Source organism: Ambystoma mexicanum, chromosome 10, assembly GCF_040938575.1.
Source record: "Ambystoma mexicanum isolate Mex_15411 chromosome 10, UKY_AmexF1_1, whole genome shotgun sequence".
Taxonomy (NCBI): Eukaryota; Metazoa; Chordata; class Amphibia; order Caudata; family Ambystomatidae; genus Ambystoma; species Ambystoma mexicanum.
This window is the reverse complement of record NC_090932.1, coordinates 849,385,326-849,404,556: the sequence shown is the minus strand read 5'-3', so window position 1 is coordinate 849,404,556 and position 19,231 is coordinate 849,385,326. Positions and strand designations below refer to the sequence as shown.

Below are 19,231 nucleotides of genomic sequence, written 5' to 3'. Positions count from 1 at the left end.
CTTTTTTTCCAATTCTTCAAAACATCAAATGCTGCAGGTCTAGCCTTTTTCTTTAACAAGACTGACTCCAAATATTCAATGCGAGGGATCTCAAAACTACCATTGATTGGCCACTGAAGCTCAGAGGCATGTCTGGTTTGTCTGTGCCTGCAGAAACAATGCGCCAAAATTCAAATTGTCAGGGTTGATTTAAGAATCTGGTATCGACTGACCTGACCAAACCTAAGGAGGACCGATCGGTACTTCTAAGAATCTTACCTAACTAATCTTACCTCGTGTATGGTGATTTTGACAAATCTGCCCGCCTCGATAAGTGGACCCTCGTCAAGATGCCGTCTCAGACCACAGGCTAATCGTCCAGGGATCGGATCATGCAGCGCTGCTGAGGTGTGGCGTATCAGCCAGGGACCCCTTTCTTTTTGTCACACCGTCCGATCCCAGTCCGATAGTGTGTGTCAACCTTCAACAATCCGGCATCAATCTTGAGGGTTCCTATTCGGGCGCCAACTGTGAAAACAGAAATAAAATATCGAGGCTGAGTACCCCAAAAGGAAATACACCGAACACGGGTTACAAAGGAACATACAAAGTACTTTATTCTCTACTGAATTCAATTACAAAAACAGTGCAAAGTCAGATAGCTATCGCCCCTCAGTACAACACAACGAACTCCAGCGTGGTTCAGTGTGTTCAGTGAGAGACTGTACATTAGAATGCATTTGCTTTTTATACATTTTGTGGGCACTATGTCCAGCCCCACTTCGGGTTAATATTCTACTTTATACATCACCATTTCGAGGGTTCGTGCCGAGTCTCAAATAACCGCATTTAACTGGTTTGTCTTTAATACGTGTAACAACAAGCGTATGCATTAACTGTGTATTCTAAAGTTTTGCATGCAGGCCTTCTTAAACATAAATACAATCTAGTAAGACAGATGTTCTTTGTTCAGTATGCAAACACATTATCTTCAATATATGCTCATGGATTAGTTTCATCGCACGAGTGATCCTTTTACACATAGGTCAACGAAGAACGAGGTCTCAGTTCATGACCTCAACAAGTGGCCTGCAGGCAGATTACACATTAGCTATGTACAGAGGTCACGACGGCCATGTTGTATTTTGCAATGACATCGTCCACCATTTTAGCTCACAGGGTGACTTTTCCACAACGGATCCTAAAATGGCAGTTTGACCTAAAATGGCGGCCTACATAGATTCACATAGATACATATCTCGCAAGTGACTTTCAAGCAGCTTGGCGTAGGCCAATATTAATATATTTATTACAATAGGAGGCTTGATATACTTTCTATTCCGACAACGAGCTGATTAAGCGCAGTTGAGGTACGTTGGATTGTGTAGCACCAAGTAGCAAGCAGGCATCGAGCATGTTCAAATGTGGTAGCTTTGCATGGTTCTTATGCGACTTTCATGAAGCAGGTCTGGGCGCTCAGCAGAATCTGTTCTAAGTGGAGCCAGGTCGAGTCAGGTTGTTACCGCTGGGTAGGGTGAACAAGTGTTGCTCCAGTGGTTCGAGTTGGCGCTCTGTGATTATTCAAATTGGTTATCCTGTTGCTCTGGTGTGCAGTTCAGCGAAGCAGCAGTTTACAGGCAAGTGGGGTCAAGTTGTAGTGTAACCCCTGGTTCGAATCGACAAGTGACTCTCCAGAGGTTTGAGTCTGTCTCCCATTGATCAGCGATTGCTTCAAACTTAGCAGGTGATGGGCTTAGCCAGGGCACGATGCAGCGTGGAGCTGGTGTAAGATGCAGGCAATGCAGTTTAATTGGTCAGAGGTTCCCTGAAGGCAGCGCCAGTGGTATCCCTCTAGTTCAATGAGTGGCAAACATGGTTGGACAACTGTTTGACCATTTTGGTGCAGCAGAACAGGGAGCCTTAGCTGACTTGGTCCTCCAGATGCTGTGAGACTCACTCCAGGGGGTCTGGGACAGGATGGGCCCTTTCAGGATCTGCTCTCCCAGCCTAGGGAGATTCTGGTGCTGAGTGGCAGGTCATGGTCCATAATAAGAGTGATCCTCAATGTGCCCTGGGAGTGGGTAGAGGGCAGAGCTCCATCTTTACCATAGTGGTTGAGAGCTTTGGAAAGTTCAACTCTCCCAAAAGAGGTGCAAAAGAGGTACAGTGAATCTGTCACAGGTGTTGTTCCAGAGTGAATCAAAGAGGTGGTGGGAGACCTTATTTTACAGGTATTTAATTTAATTTTTAATTGTTTTCTTATAACACACCTAATACCGTACCAGAGATCAGTTTCTAAGCGCAGATCTGGGATTCGAACCCCTGTTGCTCTGCGTGGTCTTACTTCCAAGACCAGCATTTTGCCCCTGTGCTTTCGGATGATTGGACTACAGCTAGACTGTCTAAGTGGCCCAAACCCTGTTCTTGAAAGGAGTGGACTTTACCCTTTTGACATCAGACCCAAAGTGCTTTGCTTCAGAAGAAGTGTAAGGGACAGGAAGGAGAGAGAGAGGCAGAGAGAAACAAAATGGTGGACGTCTTCCTCCACTGTACAGAGCCCTCCCAACTACTCTAGCTTCGCCCCCTTCCTTTATCAGTAGGATTAAAGGATCAAAGGCCTTTAGAAATCAAGCACCCGGGTGGGAAGCTATTCCCTTTGAATGGGTGTGCTCATGATGCCGAGGGCCTCTGCCTGGTGGGCGTTACCTACCCTCCTAAAGAGATCAGAAAAGAGGCATGGCCATTCAGCTCCCTGTCATGTTATTTGGCAGGCTCAGTCTGTCTGGCCCAAATACACATCACCTTCCATAGCTTGAGCTGGTTCACAGGAGCAGACACATGTGTGATATCAAATTGAATGTGGCTGCAATGATTATATGTAGTGCCATGCACCATGCCTCAACTCAGGCATAGCTTTATTTTAGAGAGTAACCTACCACCATCATGGGCTACTTATGGTCTTCACAGTTTTGATGCAAGGGGCACATCGTAAATGCAGCCCCTGCAGTGCAGGGACTTGGCTGTCACTGCAGCATTTAAATGGGCAGCTGTGACCTCTGATCCTGCTCTGTGCCACTCACAGAGCAGGTGCTGCAAATCAGGATAGTGATCGCAGCAGGACCCAGATAAACCCTATGCTTTTGGGATGGAGTTTATGAAAGGTCAGCAGATTACCCTTCCAGAGAGGGAATTAACTGCATCATTTGATACATTAACACAAATCAAAAAAGCCAGGGCTTTCACACCCTTGCCAAATGGCAATGAATACATCACAGTCTCCACTTCCATGTGCCCAGGTTGTATGAAGTGGAGAAAAAAACACAATTTTCTTTTCTTGGGCTGATTCATGGAAATGGACATGTATAGGCGAATGACAAGGAAGGAGGCGTGGCTCCCATAGATTAAATCTCATTGTGATGCACAAAACGTGCTCTTTCCTACACTGTCACTACACTGTCAGAACCCAGTCACAGGGGAAAAGAGCAATGTTGCCAGGGGGACCATTGGCATCATGTCTGTGCCCCAGAGGGAGATGCTAATATTTGGCATGAGTTTCTTCATCTAGACCTCTAAAATGGAGGTGAAATGTAAAGGTAGAACTTTCAGTGACAGGTCCTATGCGGGCAGTCAATGCAATGCTGATTACTGGCCCTACTAGGCTGTCCCCAGTTCCACATCCATGCTTGGTCAGCCTAGGTGTTCAGAACATGCCCGACTGTGGGGTCTGGGTGGACCGCACTTGCAGCCAGTCCCTCCCACTGAACCCAAATCTATGTTGGGATTCATGGGGTTGCATAATATATGATATGATATCATATAATAGGTTATTTATAACGCGCTTAGTACCCAGAGGTTTCTAAGCGCAGACCTGTGGATCAAACCTGTGTTGCTCTGTCGTCTTGCTTCCAAGGCGGGCACATAGCCGCTGAGCTATCCTCCCAAGGCATGCAGGTAAATGCGGCTGCACAATGTGAAGCACACTTTGGGACTCCTGAAACCCCTATTAAAAACAAAAGAGGACCTCAATTCGCAGGACTGCACGTTTCATTGTAATCACATTTTTTTATCACAGTATCTTACGAGGTCACAGAAAGTTTTTCATATACATGCTAATAAAATGCAGTTCCAAGAAATAGAAACTTAATGCAAAGACGTTTCACCATTGTGATATAGATATAAGCTAAAGGTGCACAAAGATTGCTCTTATAATAAGAAACATTCACATTAAAGCAAACATTATTAACAGAATAAAAAAAGAGAAAGAGTATAATAATACAAGGGAAGAGACGTGGGAGAAAAAAAGGGATGCAAGTGGTTCCACCTGTTAAACGTGTGTGTGTTTGTGTGCACGCATACCTGCACGCGTCTGTGCACAAGCACATGTATGTATGCACACGTGCGTTTGTATGTACGCACGCGTGTGCGTGTACGCGCATTTGTTTATGTTAACAATTCTCTCTTCTCCATCAGAAAAAATGTGAATGAAAAATATCCTGCTGGCTAGGACCCAATGCAGACTTGGTGCCTTGGGAGCTGCCTGTGCAGTGAATCATTCCAAGGCAGACCTAAGACTTGCTGTCTTTTGATTTTCTGATTAAGTGACAGATGTAAGGAAAAAGGCAGCCAAACTCCCAGTGCCAAAAACGGCAGTTGGCCGCAGGCCAGCACCTCGACATTAATCTCAGGGAGTAACAGGAGGACTCTTCATTCTGAAAACATCGAGAAACTGCCCAGGAGGCTAAGCCCCTTTGCATATGTGTTTCACTGCAAATCAGGAACAGCACAATGCTGAGAATACAAAGCAAGCGTGGAAATGGTTCACAGCTGTTAGTCATCTTTCAGGTTAATTTCGTCATTTTACAGTAAGATGATTTATGTTAAAGTTCATGAATTTAAAATGTCATCTTTTAGAATCTTTTACTTAACACATTAGACATATCATGTTCAGCGGACAAACGCTCTGTGAGTTCATGTTGATAGATTTTGAAATGGTGGTTTACTTATCTGAAGGAATTAAACATTAGAAAAGTCTGTTTTCATTTTCATCAGAGGCAATGCACAACATTTTGAACACAGATCTGGCTGGAGTGAATACCACTTGTACAATAAGTACTAACAGACTGGCAGCCTAATTTACAAACAGAGCATTAACACCACACAAGGTTTTTGCGCGGCACAAAGTGCACGTTTCGCCTTTTATTCATCAGGCCCAGCAAGTGCAGATTCTTTGCTGCCTCCTGTTGGGATGCAAGGTTCATGTCCCAACGTAGGGAAGAGGTTCATGTTGCGCAAGCCCTATTAGAAGAATGGGTTGGCTAGGTTAGGCACAATGTTGCAATTTAACATGTGTTCAGTGTAGGAAAATGGATTGGGATAAATGTTACGATACGTGTTCCTTAGTGTCTAGGTTGGATACATTTTAGATTTGCATCACGTAGCAACATAATAGACGTCGTAGAGACACCATTTAATTGTGCAATGTACAACGTGTAGTGCTTAGAGTGGGAAGCAAGGAGCTTTATGCATACAAGAAAGAGCAGTCTGCGAGGGGAAAGCCGATGTTAGGGGTGTGGTAGTCCTGAACATTGTGCATGCGGCATTCGATAATGGTTTAGATGGGACACATGTTCTGGGCTATTATGGGAATATGGGGTTCATTGCGAGTACATGGAAATATAGCAGATCACCGTTCCCCAACGGCTGGGTTTCTTGTAGGACGCAGAGTATTTGGTTTGCAGAGGTGAACTTTGCATGGCCTGAAGGATTGAATGACCATGTTGTAGAGGAGCAGATGTATACATCCGTAGGAGAAACCACCCGCTTACCTCCATTGTATTGGAGGCATGAGGCCGTGCCTTGCCTGACACCAGCTTTCGTGCCAATACCGCAGTAAGTATTTGGAAGGAGATACCCATTGAGACAACCCTATCGAATGTAAACTCGAATTGATGACAACCCCCAGGAGGAACTCCCTGAGGAAATATGAGAAAGAGCAAAGAAAATCAACGAATGACATCATAAGAAAGTGTGCATGACATCCCGAGATACTGATTGAAACAATGCACAGATCCTAGAGGACCAAATTACAAAGTAAAGAATCGAGTGAACTTTCAACGTGGAAAAGAAGATTACATGTTAAAGTGCTGCAGAAACCAGAGTTCATTAAATGTACCGATGCTGAAACACAAGGTAGATCAAGTCATCGTGTAAGCTAGCGATTGAGTAGTGAATAGAAATGCAGGCAAAGCCGCCATTGTACAGAAACTGGATATTAGTATCATAAAATAAATTAGCCAGAAACCATAAAGGGGGAATGGAAAGCTGTGTCGCAGCAGAATAGCAGGCTAGTGCAGCTGCGTGACAAGGCTGTTTGGCCTGAAGTCAAGATCTTAGAAATCGAGGTCAGCCATCTCCTTTGAAGAAGAATGAGTGTGCGGAGGATGAATCTTCTCATGTTAAGGTGAACGAAAGAACACAAAGGATGGCAAGTTTTAATTCATTTAATAACTGCAAAACAGACCCAATCATGGCCTCATGTCATGTTAGCCAAGGATGGGAATAGAGCTTGAACCAGGTACAAAGACAATTTTGTGGTAGACGGCATGGGTGATGAAAGATGCTGGGCTAACTGGGTGGTGAGGTACCTTCATGTCCTATCTCCCTGCACCTGGGTCTGGGCTTACATGCTGCTAAATTAACCCAATGTTCCAGACATGGCTTAAGCGTACCAACCAATTGTATTAGTCCACATAACGAAGGACCTTTTAGTTTAGAAAGCCAATGAAACACGATGTAACTAGTGTTTCTGAAATGACATATTTGAAGAGGTAGGCATAAGTTGTCCACCTGAAAAAGGACAGCCATCAACAATCCTAGCTCCTATATGATTGTATATCTAGATGTTTCCCTTAACCAATCCCGACCCTTCATATGTTTTTCACCATTGCCATGCAGTATGACATTACTCTGACGCATAATTGAGTATATGAAGTATATTTTTTGTGGAAATCCTTGAGAGACTGAGCGTATGTCTGTTGATGTTTGTTTTAAACTCCCTGTTTTAGATAATTGTTACTAAAACAGTAACTTGTCATCTTCTTGAGTTTGTCCGGTTATTATTCTGGTATAATCCCCATCCATTACGTACACACGTTCCAAAGGCCATAAGCTCACACGGTAGCAGTGCGGATGGTTCCAGATCCAAACTAGTTCGACTTCAGAGTTGCGCACAATCCTCGACAATTAGCTGGAAGATCATGGAGTTTCCTGTGGAGAGCAGCTGATAGAAACAAGCTTAAAAGAAGAATCAAGATGGTGGGCAGGTCCCTCTTTGAAAAATTCCTGATCGGTTTCCACAGGCACTCCACGGACTGAAGGCGAAGTGTCCGGATCAGAGGAGGAGTTGATACTGAAGGCCTCGAGTTGATTAACCGAGGGAAATGGCATTATAAAGGGGTGTGATTGTGATATTTTTGGGTAACTGGCACGTTTGTGTAGATAAAGGAATGTCCAAGTAATGCTACTTCAAGGGACATAGCAGAAGACATGTCAAATTCCAGCCATTATATTAAGAGAATACGCACAGTCAGGACTGTGCAAGGAGACGTCTTAAACCCCATACAGGGTAATATAATTGGAGGCGAGGAGAGGATACCTCTTACTATAAATAATTATAGGGAAAGGGAAAGTTATCACAAAAGTTATTCATGTGTATTGTGTTATTGTTTTAAGTGTTATTTTTGGTGTGAAGTCTCGCGACGTAGTAAGCTGTGAAGGTTGGAAGAGATGTTGTTTTGAGTTAAAGTGTGGTAAACGATTGGCGCCAATAAGAAAACATTGAAACAAAAGAGGATTGAGCAGCAATTAATGGTGCTTGCTCATATTTGTTGGTTTAAGATTAAAAGTGGTGAGCAACAAGCCTTGAGTTAGATAGAGATTTATTGATGATCTGATAAGTATCGAAAGTCAATTGCACGCTGCGTACATGGTTAAGAAATTAAAGAAAAGACTGGCAGTTGAACTTTGGAAAATGTGCCAAGAGGGGAAGGAAGACCCAGTACAGGAGGAGTGGATGTTTATCCAGCATAAAGGGGGGGGGGGCATTGAGCACTCGGCTCCTCTTACTTTGTCCGAGATTAAGAGCATAGATACTGAAGCGATAGGAGTTTATCCTTTAAACAAATCGAAACCAGCAACAGGGTATAGTAACTTATCATATGAACCCCCCACTTATAGTAGTGATGACAGTCCAGAAGAGAGCAAAAGTAAGGAAGATGCCTGCAAGTTTGTACGAGATAAAGAAGAAAGAGGCAAGAGATCGAATATATCGACAGATTTAGACTGAGAAATTAAGAGATGGAAAAGAGAAAACGATAGGGCTGATGAGAACGCTCAGGATGGGAGGACAGATATTACTCAAGTTAGATGGGAAAGACATTGAGGAGGTTAGGTGAAAGGATGCTAAAGACGAGCAAGAACAGAAGAATAGGGAACACCAAAAGACACAGAGGCGATGAGATAGGAAGAAAAAGCTGGGAATGACAGGAACAGATATATAGAGAAGAACAAGAAAAAGATGAAAAATGGGCAGAGGAACACGACACTAGGGAGAAAGAGAAGAAAGGGATAGGAGAGAAAGAAGAAAAAGCACGTAAAATGAAGGAAAATATTACAGAGAAGGAGAGAAGAAAAAGAATGAAGATAGGAAGTGAGAAGGGAAGAACAAAGGCAAGAAGGGATGCAAGAAAGCAAAGGAAGTGGGTGAAGAGATAAAACAGAATAGAAGTCAGCAGGGTCTTGATGCCAGTCTTAGTGTTAAAGAACAAATAAGACTGATGAAATACAGTGGCAATGGGACACAATGAGTGACATTCTCCAGATGAGAGAAAAGAGTCAAGAAACATTTAAAGTAGCACAGGCATAGGAAAGATATGATGCAGAAAGTATTGGAGAAAGGCTTGATGAGATAAACCAGCAAATAAGGCAGGACAGCGAGTACGGCACTCAAGGGAGTGGTAACCGATCCCTGATACGTAAACCATGGGATGAGGAGGAAAACATGTTTAGTGATGAACGCAGAGCACTGTCTTTGAGTAGATTAAATTTAGAAAGAGAAGAGGAGGATGATAGTCACACTAGTTGGGGTCTAGCAATGTTAGACAAGGAAAGAAAGTCAGGTTGTGAGAAAGAGAGAGACGGTATATGGTCCCGTTGGGAAATCAACAGATGGATAAAGAGGTAAGATGGTCAGATCTGGAACACCCTAAGGAAAGAACACCAGATCCTATACCATATCCTGAGCTTCCCCGAAGATGATCATGTAGCAACTGAGGAGAATCTCCACCTTATGTGAGCAGGTTAAGGTTGTTACGAGCACAAAGACAAAAAGGGATGATTACTTCTTTATTAGGTAAATGAATAGTGGGATCAAGCTATGGGATGGGGTTCTCACAGTTCCCCTTGCTAGGTAAGGGTGGAACAAGACAGCAATACATACCATGGCCTCAAATGGAGAAGTATAACTTAAAATGCAAGCTCCCTAGTTTGACTTCGGGGGCTGGGAAATGGATATACGAATTAGAGAAAATGACTGGAGGAAACACGCTGACCAGAGGAGACAAAAAAAGTTCTGCTGGCAGCTGTTCTTGGAGAGAGAGCTGATGACATTTGGATACTAGCAGGATATGTGGGTGTGACAACACAAAAAACAGCGCATGATGGAGCACCATTTAATAATTGCATGGCAGATGTTTGGAGGGCTCTCAGTGTGCAGTATCCAGATACGTTAGATATGTGTGCACTTATGACACGTAAAATGAAAGAAGTTGAGGACCATATTGCTTATATTCAGGCTATTCAAGAGAGATGCCAGCTTGAAACGCATGAGCCATGGGGAAAAACAGTGGCACTATTTTATCATTTGTTGTGTCATGGATTGCCAGAACAGGTAAAGAGACAGATGAAAAAACAATTTGAGATGGAAGCAAAGCGATGGGCTGAGATACAGTTAATTATTGAGCATCATAGTTGGTTATTACAAAAGAAGAACAAAAAGAAAGTTGAGAACAGAAAGATTGAGGAAGCTAAATTAGTTCAGAAGAAATTGTCAAAGTTTGCGATAGAAGGGGCAGTACTGACAAGCGGAGAAGCAGTAGGAAAACAAGAAATAATTGGTACTTCACAGGTGAATAATGCACACCCAGTGGATCGAAGTGGGTATGGGTTTTGACCACGAGGTAGAGGTGTAGGCTTCAGAGGAAGAGGAGGCAGATTTCAAAACACCCAAGGTGGATTTCAAAATGCCCAGAAAGGAAGTCATAATAATCATGGAGAATAAAAAGGAGGGTTTGCCAGAGGGCCACCTCCAGTATGTTGGAATTGTGGGAGGACAGGGCATATTGTGGGTGTATGTAGAAGCCGAGGAAATGCGCAAGAAAATGGACAACCTTTAAGAGGGGGACAGCTTATCCACCACCATACAGCATGCAAACATGAGGGAATTTGCCCAGAATCACACATCTCATCAAACACAGGTATCGCAAATACAACCGGCACAACAGCAGGGATTGGTGAAAATGCTCCCACCGGAAGGGCAATCACAACAAGCACCTATGCAAACACAACAGAATGCGAATATAGGGCAAATATTAACACCTACAACACAGGGTGCCACTGTGGTACGAGGACACCCTTTCAGGGGGAGCAAATCAATTTGTACGCTCAATAGGACAGCTCACAGGGTGACTTGATGTGTTCAGTACTATCAGTACCACCAGATCCCCAAGAGGAACCAAGGGTCGATATGACGACAGGAGGCAAATCCTTTTCTTGTAGATACTGGGGCGACTTGCTCATGTATAAAGGAGGGGAAATATCCAATGTCAGGTATTGTAATGAATTGTCAAGGGTTTTCTGGAGCTACAAATTTAGTTCCTTTTACTGATAAATTACCTGTTTGTATAGGGCAATGTGACATGTCTGTCCCCTTGCTATATTCACGTCAGACTCCAGTTAACATCTTGGGAAGAGATTTAGTGACAAAACCTTACATGACTATTTCATTCACTGACCAAGGAATAGCATGCTTCACTCCAAGAATACAGTATACAGTACTTCTAATACATTATTTAAATGTCGGAGGGTTTATACTGGCGTTTACAGGGCAAGTGGATCTACAAGGAGTCCCATAGATCTGGAAGTCTTCATGTATGGGGTGAGCATTTTATTAACATGGCTAACTGGATTAGTAGGAAAAATTGTAAGGATACCTGATGAGTTCTAATTCAAACCACAAGTACCTATGGATGAGGAAGAAAGGCAGACTATTCCTATGGAATTGGAAGCAGCCATAGTACGAGGAGAAATAGCAATGCTTGAAGGAGTGGATGACCAAGGCAGATCATCAAGGACAGTAATATCTCATGAGGAAGGATACAGATTGACTGATATAACAGATGAAGATATGTTCAGAGATGAACGTATAGACGACGAGGTAGTGTTTTTCATAAGTATACAGACTGAATAAAGATGGAGAAAAGGGAAGTCACTCAGTGACTGGCACTAGTGCAACAATGACCACCGGTCTTTCAGGAAGACCTAGTCCATTGCACTACGGGCCCATATGATGTAGGCCTATTAAAGGGAATAGGAGAGATTAAAATAAAACTCAAGCCTGAAGCAATTTTACCACAAGCAAAGTATTATCCTATGTCTCAAGAAGCTGATGAAGGCATATTTAAGACTATTTCATCCCTGATGAATCAGGGAATTTTAGTACCATCGGCATCCTCGTGCAAAACTGTGGTGTATCTGATGCCCTCTTAATCAGATTGTAGAAGCCGACTTTCCATTATTTCCTTATCTTGCAACAATATTGTCCAGTATTCCAGTTGAAGCTAAGTATTTCACTGTGATTATTTGAAAAATAATTTTTTCTCGGTTCCATTGCATAAGGACTCCCTTACTTCCCTTACATTCAGACAAAAGGGACAAACACATACTTGTGTACCTCAAGACTATTGTGAGTCCCTGTTCAATCTTTAACAGGGTCCTTCAGATGGATCTAGGTAAAATTGAACTCGAGTGCAGTAATTCAGTACGTAGATGGCATATTAATCTGCATTGAAACAGAGGATGAATATAGACAAGACTGTGCATTTAATGACTATATTAGCAGACAAAGGATACAAGGTAGACAAGTAGAAATTACAGTATTGCCAGGAAGAGGTGTTGTAAATAGGCCAGTTAATTTCACATGAAGGGAAGAAAGTGACACCTGAAAGAGCTGAGGCTATCATGAAGACACCAAAGCCAAATACAGCCCTACAAATGCAGCAGTTTATGGGTCCTTGTGCACGCCCTGATGCCATTGCACTGCAAAGTTTCTAGTGCACAAAGTATTTCCAAGATGGAGTGTGTGTGAAGTACCAAGGTCTGATAATGACCACATTTTCTCAACGAGCTATTTGAACAAATAGGACTTCTATTGAGCATAAAGCATACGTTTTCCTCTGCTTATCATCCACAAGCAAATGGCATACATGAGAGACTCAATGGCCTCCTCAAAGAGAGGATAGCAAAGACCAAATTAACGCTGAAAAAAGGATGGCTATATTGCCAACCCCTAGCTTTATATGCCCTTCGAAATCAGCCATGTTCAGACCATCATCTTACGCCCCACAAGTTAGTGACAAGGCGTTGCATGAGGACACCTCTTACGCCCCAATCTAGAGTAAGGATGGATGCCCAGAGTATCGTGCAGAAATGCATGATTATTTGACATGTATGACTACCAGTGTTTCTTTCATTGCAGATCAAGTCAAGCATCGGAGGGAGGGGTCAAGCAACACGGAAGAGGACAGTCCAGTAACCAATCTAAGTGAACTATTGCCACCACCAAAGTTATATGTTGGTGACCAAATTCTTACATATAAAGAATTTCACCCGTAGATGGCACAAACCTAGTTTTAATGGTCCCTTTTGTGTTGAGGAAGTCTCTCCTACTGTAGTTAATTTATCAGGAAGAAGAGCTTGGTTACATTTAGGAGGTGTAAAAACATACAAAAGGTGCGACCCTCCCTCCAGCACTCATTGACTGGGAAGCAGGACAAGAAGAATTTCCATGTCTGCAGATTCGATCGATGAAGAAGAATAAGGATAAAACAGCGTGTGGTTAGCCGATATTTCTTATGGACTGGAACTCAGTGGATACTCCTTAAACATTTTAGCAGTAAGTGCATATACATGCAGAGAATTCCAGAGGTTGAAACATACTTTCTGACAGCCACCAGAGGGCGCACAAATGGAGGACGCTACTTGGTGTACCTCTGCATCCCAGATCCCCTTTCTGTGCAAATGTGCCCCCATTTGCCCCGCAGGCGAAGGCCGTGCAACGAGGATTGAAGCCACAATCATAAGGAGCAGACACTGTGTGAAAATCCGAATGAAATCGGACTAGAATTCGAGGAGAAAACTTGATTTGTTTGAGGGACCCAGTTCTCTGAGAAAGAACGTCACTGCCTTCCCGCCCCCGCCAGAGATACAGGCCACAGGAGAAATACAGCTAGACTCCCTTGGCGGCAGGGCCCCCGAAGGCATAGTTTCGGGACAACCGGGAAAATGGCATCAAAGCAACAAAACCGCCCGACCCCTCAGAGAAAATCACGCTGACTGACTTGTGCACCGTGGTGGCCCGTGACTGCAGGGACTGTCAAAAGAGAAATCATATCGTGCCTCCTATTGCAATAAATATATGAATATTGGCCTACGCCAAGCTGCTCGAAAGTCGCTTGCGAAAGAATCCGTGTTGCATGTTCCTGATCTTAAATCAATGCAAGCCGCCATTTTAGGTCAAACCGCCATTTTAGGATTTGCTTTGTAAAAGTCACCCTGTGAGTTAAAATGGTGGACGATGTCCTTCCAGAATACAACATGGCCTGCTTGACCTCTGTACATAGCTAATATGTAACTTGCCTGCAGGCCACTTGTTGAGGTTGTGAACTGAGACCTTGTCCTTCATTGACCTGTGTGTAGAAGGATTACTCGTGCAATGAAACTAATCCACGAGCATATGTTGAAACAATATATTCAAATACTGAACGTAGAGCATCTGTTTAACTACATTGTATTAATGTTCGAGAAGGCCTGCATGGAAAATCTTAAGATACACAGTTATTGCATAGGCTTGTTGATACATGTATTAAAGGCAAACCAGTTATATGTGGTTGTTCGAGACTTGGCACGAACCCTAGATTGGTGATGTGTTACATGGAATATTAACCCGAAGTGGGGCTGGACATCGTGCCCACCATGTGTATAAAAAGCGAATGCATTCTGATGTACAACGTCTCTCACTGAACCACGCTGGAGTTTGTTGTGTTGTACTGAGGACCGATAGCTATCTGACTTTGCTATTTTTGTAACTGGATTCAGTATAAAATAAAGTACTTTGTATGTTCCTTTGTAACCCGTTTTCGGTGTATTTCCTTTTGGGGTACTCAGCCTCGATATATTTTTTTTTTTCACAAGACCCTATGGTGCCGAGGGTGCACCCGCCCTGTCATCTTCAAAGTGCCACGTCCTACACTTAAGCCCACCTAGAGGTAAGCACTAACCCCCATAGGCGTGGCATTGGCAGCAAGGAGATATCTGATGATTCTGAGTGCTGGAGAGGTGTGCAGCCTATGACGTTGGTAGCGGGCATGACACGAGGTGCAGCCGATAATAACAATCTGCCGCAACCGTCCGAGAATCGAACGGCAAGACTTGTACTCCTTCCCAGTGCCCGGAGTGCCCACTATGCCTTTACAGCGAACACTACAGCCACCTGCCTGTCAGAAGCGGGAAGCGCACTTGCTCTGACAGGGCCCCAGGACTGCAACACACCCAGTGCATCGACCATCCCACTTCACAGAGGCTCAGGTGGTGCATTGAGATCTTGAACTCTGCACAAGTAGATATAACACAGAATGAGCCCTCTTGGCCACTCACTCAGATAACCGTTAAAACCTCCAGGCATCAGCAGCATCCTAGGAGAAGGCAAAATCTGACTCGGAGACTGGGTGAAAACATAGCACAACCATCAACCAGCACAAAGGATATACCAAGGGTGTGTGGCCCCCTGCTCGGGGCGTGTGCCCTCCCACGACAGCTGGATTGCACTGGATGAAGAGACTCAGAGGGGTCCACCCACGCAATAACCTGGACAGGAAACAAGCCCACACCGAACTCTGTGGAAAGCACGAGCGCCCACACCTGACAGCTCGCATAGCCCCCGCACACAAGTACGTGAAAACTTTCCAGGACAACCAATGTCTCAGATGTAGACAAGGGCAGAGAAATCATTAAATGGATTCTAGAAACAGGCTGGCAGAGTTTGCATACACGGGGTAAGGAGGAAGACATGACTCACATGAAAGCAACAGAAGGCCAAGACACAATGGCCACCAAAGGAGACATCGCCTCCCTACTAGCAGAGATAAGAGGAATGCGGTCCGACATTGGCAATAAAGTGGACAAAATCAATCTCAGGCTGGACAAGATGGAAGACCGGTTGCAAGCAGTAGAACACAACGAGTCATCACTAGACACCATGGAAACGCAACTGGACGTACGTCTAAGCGAAATAGAAAGGCGAGAAGCTGAAATGGTCCTAAAGATGGGTGACTTTGAAAACAGAGAAAGAAGGAACAGGCTCTGCTTTTTTGGAATTCCGGAGAAAGAAGGTGAGACGGAAGGGGACCTCAAAAGTTCAATCCACCAAATTCTGAATTGCCTCTTAGAAGAGGATTCGATTGATTTCACAAAGATCGGGAGGCTCCACAGGGCCTGAGGACTGGCGGATGGCCCCAGATCAGTGCTAGTCCGCTTCCACAACTACCCAGACAGCCTAAAGATCCTAAATGGAGCTAAAACGAGGACCACTCACAGTGGGTACGGCTCACATCACCATATTTCAAGACCTCTCGTCTCTAACACTCGCCAAGAGATGTCTATGTCAACCCCTAACAAAATGGCAGAAAGACAAGGGAGTATGATACAGATGGGAATTTCCCTTCTCAATCACCTTTGAGCTAGATGGGCGAAAGCACAAACTTATAACGGAAGTCGATATTAAGAATGCCATTAGAGAGCTGCTCGGCAAGGAGGATTGCATCCTAGGTAGCGCGAGAGGAGATGACGGAGAGGGAGGATGGAAAGTGAAGGGGCCCAACAGAAGAAAAATACCAGGCTCAAGAAAATTCATTAAGCTTAATACACCCTCGCCCAACGCTTCTTGGTGATGTCCTTGGTCAATGTGGAGAGATGAGGCATAGAGATTTGCACAAACAATCCTACCCGAGGACTGCCAAACATGGGAAAAACTCAGGCCACTGAGCGGTGGACACCCAAAATGTTACTCGGCCTCAGGCAGGCCTGCTAAGTCACACTGACGTTAACACAGTTGAGAAATGTTGCAGATGTGAGAGTTTTCGAATTGAGAGGTTTTATAGGGAAAGTTGGGGGAACTCGATAATGTTGTGGTTTTTGCTGGGGACTGGGTACAAGACCCCACTGGTGGCCCTGTATCACCCAGTGATGCTAACTGGGGATGACCGTGCACCGCAAAGGGTTAGGGGCTCGGGGAAGGGTGGGACAAGGAGGGGATGGGCAAGCTGAGAGGGGGGAAGAGACGGGGGAGGGGTCCAGGGTAGCCACACTTAGCAGACACAGGCAACATCTCACGCCATAAACGAACAGACTGACACTAGGGAACAACATCCACGTGAGGGAACAGGTGGGGATCGCAGAGATCTCTCATGTCAACCATAATGACGACCCACACGTGTGAATGTCTCTGCGTGTGCTCATTGAAAGTAAAAGGGCTCAACTTGCCCATAAAGAGATCCCTAGTAGCTAGAGTTCAAGAGGTCTGACATTTTTGTCTTCTTTCTACAAGAGACCAGATATCTGAGGGGCAACAAATGAAGATTACTAAACAGCCTCAAAGGAGACACATTTTGAGCTCCAGTATTGTCAAGAGAGCAGGGGTCGGCATCCTCATACAGAAAGGTTTACATATGGAGATTACTAAGACTTGGTCAGATACAGAGGGTAGGGTATTGCTGTTCTCATCTTCATACTGAACATACAAATTTCCTTTGACACAGCATATACCCCCAACCAGGGCCAAAGGAAATTTCTGCAAAGGGCACTAGAAAAGAATTATGGGAGAAGTACAGGGTCACATCATACTAGGAGGAGACTTTAACATATGGATGGATGCCACATTTGATAGACAGGCAGGGGGAGAAACACACCATGCACCCACGGGTCAAGGAGAAACGGAACTAGGTGCAGTTTTAGAACTCTATGGCCTGAGGAATAGTTGGAGACCTCAACACCCACAGGAAAGAGACTTCACCTTCTATTCCACCCCACATAATACTCTTACGAGGATCGTCTATCTTTACACATCCAAATATTTATGGGACGTAGAGAGAAACTCACATATTCACACAATCGCTTGGTCAGACCACAACATGGTGTCCCTAGAGATAGTCTGGAAAGATCTATGCCCCCGAAGCTCAAAGTGGCATTGCAACGATACATTGTGGAAAGATCCTATCCTCAGAGAGGAGTTAGAAAATGATTTACACAATTCTTCGACACCAATGACACGGGCAAGGTGAGAAAGTGGCCGATGTGGGAGGCGGCCAAGGCCACATGGAGAGGTATCCTCATTAGAGAGGGAGCCCGCAGGAAAAGAGCACACATTAATTGAGAATAGGTTAAGGGAAAAGATGATGGCAACAGAGACATGTTCAATCCTCCCCACTAAACACACAAGAATGTCTTCTAGAGGCTAGAGGCCTAAGAGATTAACTGAAGTCACTTGAGGAGGGTAAGATTGTCTGGAAACTGCAGTTCCTTAGGCAAACATTCTATGAAAAAGGGGACAAGGCTGATGGCCTCCTGGCAGCACAGTTGAGCACACAACGATTCGAGAGGTGGTTGACCCGATTAGAGGCGGCAGGGGGCACCAATAAGAGCACCCTGGAGGAAATACAGGAAACCTTTGCTTTCTTTTACGAAACCCTATACAAAAGTGAGGGCACAGCACCAGCAGGGACCATTGATAGTTACCTGACGGAATCACACCATCCTTCCCTGTCCAGGGCACAAGCAAAGGCATTGAAAACCTCTATCATGGGTGAAGGAATAAAGGCAGCCATCCGTCGCCTCAAACTAGGGAAAGCACCAGGTGATGATGGTTTCACTCCAGGGTTTTACAAAACATATGTGGCGACCCAAACTCCCTTTCTGAATACACTCTTCAATGATATCATTGAGACAGGTGTCATGAACCGGGGAAACTGGCGGGTTTGGAATAGGTGGAAGTACGGCCGCCATTAGACTGTTCCATCACGTTGCCCTTACAACGTCGAGTAGCGGTCTAGTCTATTCCAACATGGCCGCCGCCGAGTGTATTTACTACACTTCACTCGGCAGATCGGCGCGTTGCAACTTCTTGGATTCCCTCGTTGCCAGCGCTCTGGATCATTTCCCTTGGCGGTGATCCGCCCACTCCTCTACTTACCTTGGCACACTTTGTGTGGTACTCCACTCGAGTTCCTCTTTTCTCTTATTTTTCCAGTGCCTTCCATTATTTGTTCGTTTCATCCTCCTCCTACTCTGTTTCCTCTTTACTTGTGAGTTCCCGTATTCTTTGTATTACCGGTCCTCCCATTTTTTCTACCCAGCTCTCAGAATATCTCTGGTTCCTTCCTGCTGCACTTCTGGCTCGCTTCATAGAGCAACCTGTACTCATCTTGCTTATACCCATCCGAGCATATCAAGAGCTATACAAGACCAGCTGACATTTTCACTCCTGCAAGACCTTGGGGGTTTTTTCAGCCATTGGCTTTTTCCCCTGCAACTTCTTGGCTGTTGCGGAGAGGAGCCACCGGGGATTTTCAGTACTGAAATCACGGTGGCTTCCTTTCGAGGCAGACCCTATCTGCTAAAAAAAAAAGAAACCAGATAAACGGAGATTTCGACGACAGAAGCTGGATTATTTCTCTACGACATCAGGTGAGGAGGACGGGGGAACCGGTGAGCTCCAATCCTTAAGTGAAGAGGAAGACATTAGTGACAGACTTGATAACAGGAGAGGCACCCAACACCTTCACCCATGCCCTACTCACTGTAATACCCAAGGAAGGCAGAGACCCTGGACAATGTGGTTTCCATCAGCCAAAATCACTCCTGAATA

General features: G+C 44.6%; 1 protein-coding gene across 6 annotated transcripts in view; it reads right to left on the bottom strand.

The window, feature by feature from the left end:
- LOC138491794 (multiple epidermal growth factor-like domains protein 6) overlaps positions 1-19,231 on the bottom strand; it is a 1,495,213-nt gene that overhangs the window by 934,300 nt on the left and 541,682 nt on the right. The window lies entirely within an intron of this gene.